At 44.9% G+C, this 5,005-nt stretch overlaps 1 long non-coding RNA gene across 1 annotated transcript; it reads right to left on the reverse strand.

Moving 5' to 3' along the window:
- Positions 1-2,840: 2,840 nt before the first annotated feature.
- On the reverse strand, positions 2,841-4,409 carry LOC119289608. Its single transcript, XR_005141554.1, has 4 exons — positions 4,185-4,409; positions 3,203-4,108; positions 2,996-3,070; positions 2,841-2,886 (listed from the first exon to the last, which is right to left on the reverse strand). It is a non-coding gene; the product is annotated as an uncharacterized LOC119289608 (long non-coding RNA).
- Positions 4,410-5,005: the final 596 nt, after the last annotated feature.

Raw genomic sequence — 5,005 nt, forward strand, 5'->3', positions numbered from 1 at the left:
ATTTTAGTGCATTCAAGATTAGCGACGGATGCTTAATAGTGAAAGACTGGACCAAATATGTGATGGGGGAGCGCAGAGAAGTACTAGGGGGCAGCAAACAGATGCGCTACCCACGATTAGGAGACAGGTTCATCTGCATGCTCCAACTTGGTCAAGGAGGAGAGCTATACATGCTTTATGTTATTTTAGCTCGAAATGAGTTTGAGGATGATGATGTACTACACTATTACTATGATGATAAAATAGCTAGTGTTGGTGGTAATGACTATGATGATTATTATTAGCTAGTGTTAGTGGTGATTAAATAAATATTGTTGGTGGTAATGACTATGATGATGATTAAATAGCTTGTGCTGGCGGATTAGATTCAAGTGGAGGCAACATGTGGTGCACATCGAAAGTACTACTAGTCCAAACTAGATCAAGTTTGGATTAGTAGTATACTTTTGACATGCACCACATATTGCCTCCACTTGAACCTAATCCACCTTCATTTGACACACTAATATGGACATAACGATGTAAACCTCATAACTGGTATTGTACCAATATTTGTACAATGGCGCATAAATACACTAAGAATAAAAAAAAATAAAAAGAATACTAGTAGCGATGGAGAGAAAACACACTGCCAGTAGTTACATTAGCAGTAGCGTGGGATTAAACAAACGCTACAGCTATTTGTCCTAGCAGTAGCGCGTGCGGGCACGCGTTACTGCTAAGCAATAGCTATAGAGCCTTATTAGTAGCGCGCGTACCCGCGCTATTAGTGAGCATAAAACCAGCGCTAATGCTAGGGTTTTCCCTAGTAGTGAATGGTGGTGGGCCAGGAGCGAGGCACATTGGTCCCGGTTCGAGCCTCGAACCGGGACCAAAGGTGCCAGATGAACCGGGACCAATGCCCCATGATGGCCCGGCTGGCCCCCTGGCCTCATGAACCAGGACCTATGCCCCCATGGGTCCCGGTTCTGGGCTGAACCGGGACTAATGGCTGGCCCGGCCTGAATCAAAGCCCTGCTTTGTACTAGTGATGTCCTTCACATAGAAAACCTGCGCCACATCATTGGCTAGGACGAATGGTTCGTCTGTGTACCATAGATTGTTGAGATCCATTGTTGTCACCCCATGCTGTGGGTCTACCTATGACAGATTTACCCATTTGCACCGAAATAAAGGGACCCTAAAATCATGCCCATAGTCTAGTTCCCATATGTCCACTATGTAACCATAACATGTGTTCTTTCCCCTATTGGTTGCTGCATCAAAACGGACACCACTGTTTTGGTTGGTTCTCTTTTTATCTTGGGCGATCGTGTAAAATGTATTTCCATTTATCTTGTACCCTTGGTAAGCAAATACAGTCGAAGATGGTGTCCTGGCCAATAAGTACAGCTCATCTCCAACAATGTTTTTACCCAAGAGATGTGTTTGCAACCAACTACCAAAAGTCGTGATGTGTTCACATGTAATCCAGTCGTGAGACTACTCCGGGTGTTTGGAGCGTAGAATATTCTTATGTTCATTGACATACGGGGTCGCCAAGGTAGAATTCTGTCGAACTGTGTACTATGCTTTAGACCAAGAATGCCCGTCCCTACATATTATTGAATCCACTCCTAGCGTGCGTTTTCCACTCAGTGTCCCCTCATACCGTGATTGAGCAACACCAATCGGATTAAGGTCAGGAATAAAGTCAACACAAAACCAATCACCTGCTCTGTTTGATGGCCCATGGAGATGCTTCCTTCGGGTCTAGCACGGTTACGAACATATTTCTTTAAGACTCTCATGAACCTCTCAAGAGGGAACATATTGTGTTGAAATACAGAACCCAGAATGCCCATCTCGTCGACTAGATGAACTAGGATGTGCGTCATGATATTAAAGAAGGATGGTGGGAACACCAACTCGAAACTGAGAAAGACATTGCACCTAATCATTCTGTGACCTTGGTAGGATTTCTGGATCGATTACCTTCTGAGAGATTGCATTGAGGAATGCACATAGCTTAACAATGGCATGAAACCCTTCTCAAGCAGGTGCAAGTGAATGATTTTTGAGTCAGAGTAATCCTTCGTTTTTCCAAAAGTAGTACATGGACAAGACATAAAACCATTCTACTTGTTTGCCTCAACCACCTTGAAAAAATTATGGAGGCCCTCAATGTAGTCGGGGGTGCGTCGGTCACCGTACATCCACTGCCGGTTCATCTGCATGCACTATATAATTAAGTATATCAAAAACCATTACAGAACATCATGAATAGAGAAGTGATCAAATTAATACAAGTTCAACATCACATTACAAGAAAAGTACAGTAATGATCAAATGTTATTACTGAAAACATAAATACATGAAGTTGATACATAGTTCTCATTTAACAACATACAACTCTCTAGAACATCTAACTAAAACATACATTTAAAATATCATACAACTATGTAAAACATTTAAGTGCAACAACAAATGTGTTCATAATCACAACTAAGATAACAATTGATCCAACAGCTTAATGATACCAAGCCTCATTATCAATGGCATATTTTTTTAATATTTCTAATCTTCAAGCACATTGCATCCATCCGGATCTTGTGATCATCGACGATGTCAGCAACATGCAACACCAATTTCATCTTCTCCTCTTCAATTCTCTTCAATTTTTCTTTCAAATAATTGTTTTCTTTTTCAACCAAATTTAACCACTCGACAAGAGGGTCGGTTGGAATTTCTGGTTCACATACCTCCTAGATAAAAATATCTATGTCATGTTGGTCGACATAATTGTCATCAACACTAAATGAAACAAATAGTTATAAAAGATAATATACCACATACAAATCATAGAGCGGATGAGAGCTGACCGGGGCGGATACCAAAACCATGGCACTATATAATAACAAACATTAATAACAGTTAGAAAATTATACAAGTAGCTTTGTAAATCATAAGTAAGAATTGTTTCCTTTTAAAACGAAGATAAGAACAAGAGGCTCACCATGGTGGTGCCGGCGACGAGATCGGTGCAGGCGATCGATGGCGGTGAGGACAGGGACGGGGACGGGACGACACCCTACACATGTGCAGACTCTAAGAACTTAATTTGAGCTCAAAGTGTGCATCTAAAATACACAACCACTCTACTTCTAGAGCACTTGAAATGAGCCAACCTAGCAGTGAGAGATTAAATGATGAAGTTGCTAACCTTTTAGAACACTTTTGTAGTTGGTGCACCGCCAAACCTAGACAAATCTTGGGGAAAATGTAGCTTGAAGGTCAAGTTTGAAGAGGAGAAATCTTAAGTGTGGCTCAGGCATTTGATCGAACACCTCATGTGAACAGGAGGTGAGAGTAGAGCAGCACACACCTCCCACACGCCGAACAGCCAAAAAACAGAGGAGTGAGCAGGCAGGGCCGAGCATATATATAGGCATCTCTTTACCCCCGTTTGGTGGCTAGAACCGGGACAGAAGACTGACCTTTGTTCCCGGTTCCAGCCACCAACCGGGACTAAAAAGGCTGCGCCAGGAGCGAGGCCCTTTAGTCCTGGTTCGTGTCTGGAACCATGACTAAAGAGGTCAGACGAACCGAGACTGGTGCCTGCCGAGGCTCAGCCGACGCCCTGGCCGCTCGAACCGGGACTAATGCACCCGTTAGTCCCGGTTTGTAACTCGATCGGGACTAATGCTCTGATCTGGCTAAGACCAAAGCCCTGTTTTCTACTAGTGGAAGTTGCACGATGCATGGCTCTAAATAGAACATCTGTTACAGCAGCTCGAATGGAAGCATACAACAATTAAAAATGAAGCCAACTAATATTGTGGGTAATAAGGGTATGGATGATTGTGTCACTAGCGTACAAATGGATACAAAAGAAAAATAACCTATGGAAGCAAAATGCATAGAGTTCAAACTGTAATGTAGTTTAGATGCTAAATAACAAAGTAGCACAAACATGGTACTTTGGGAACAGAACTATTCTTCCATGAAAGCATGGAAGTTTGAAATAATTACCACCATTGATCGGGATGCAAAGTTTGAGATTTGTGTACCAAATTAACTACTTTTCGCAGATGATATGGTGTACACAACGGAGAAAGCATATTGACACCTGTGAAAATTCACCGAATCAAGATCTCAACATAAGTAACACAAATCAACTCAAGTGCTTCAGATTTAAGTTGTACCAGGGTGATTCGTCGGGCTGTTCCAGGCTGGCAGGCTTCTTTGTGAAACTGAAATGATTTACCAGCGTGATGGGGAGGAGGGTAGCAGGGCATAGTCCTAATGGTGAAGCAAGACGGCGAGAGGGATGCGAGGTTATCGGAGAGAGCAACATTGGAGGCGGAGTAGCAGAAGAGGGGCGGGTCACTGCACTGGCTACCTGAAGTAGTTGTAGACGGCGCAGAGTTTTGGGGTGCAGTGGGGTGGTGGCGGAAGTAGCCATCACGGAGAGGGAAATCGGCGAGCTCGGCTGAGCTCGCCCCCAGGATCCGAGATGGGTCGGGCAAGCGAGTTAACTCGCATGCGACTACCTAATGAGGTGTTTGAGACGGGGCAGGCGAGATTTCCTCGATCAGGTTACTTGGGCAGTATGCTTAGAGCATATCCAACAGGCGCGCTGTGTTAGCCGCGCGCTGGAAAAACCGCTTTTTTGTGTGCGGGGAGCCGAAATGGGCGCTCCAGCATCCGCGCGATAATCACACGCGCAGTAATCTTGGTTCAGCGCGTGGAGGAAAACGGCATCATGCGTAGTGTATTTGTTGCGCCTGCTCCCGCGAGCTGGACATCGATGATTCGCGCGCGACTTCAACAATCGCCAGATTTGAGACCTCCAGGCGCTGGCGCCGTCGCTCGCACCTTCCACATTCGCTTCGGCGACCCATCGACGCTTCCCCCGCCTATCCCCGCGCGCCGCTGCTGCTTCCTCCACCTTCTCTCCTCGCCACCACCCCTCGAGCACACTATTCCTCCAATGAACAACGCCCAGCGGCCGTTTGCAGCTCGG

The sequence above is a fragment of the Triticum dicoccoides genome, chromosome 4A (assembly GCF_002162155.2).
Source record: "Triticum dicoccoides isolate Atlit2015 ecotype Zavitan chromosome 4A, WEW_v2.0, whole genome shotgun sequence".
In the NCBI taxonomy this organism is placed as follows: Eukaryota; Viridiplantae; Streptophyta; class Magnoliopsida; order Poales; family Poaceae; genus Triticum; species Triticum dicoccoides.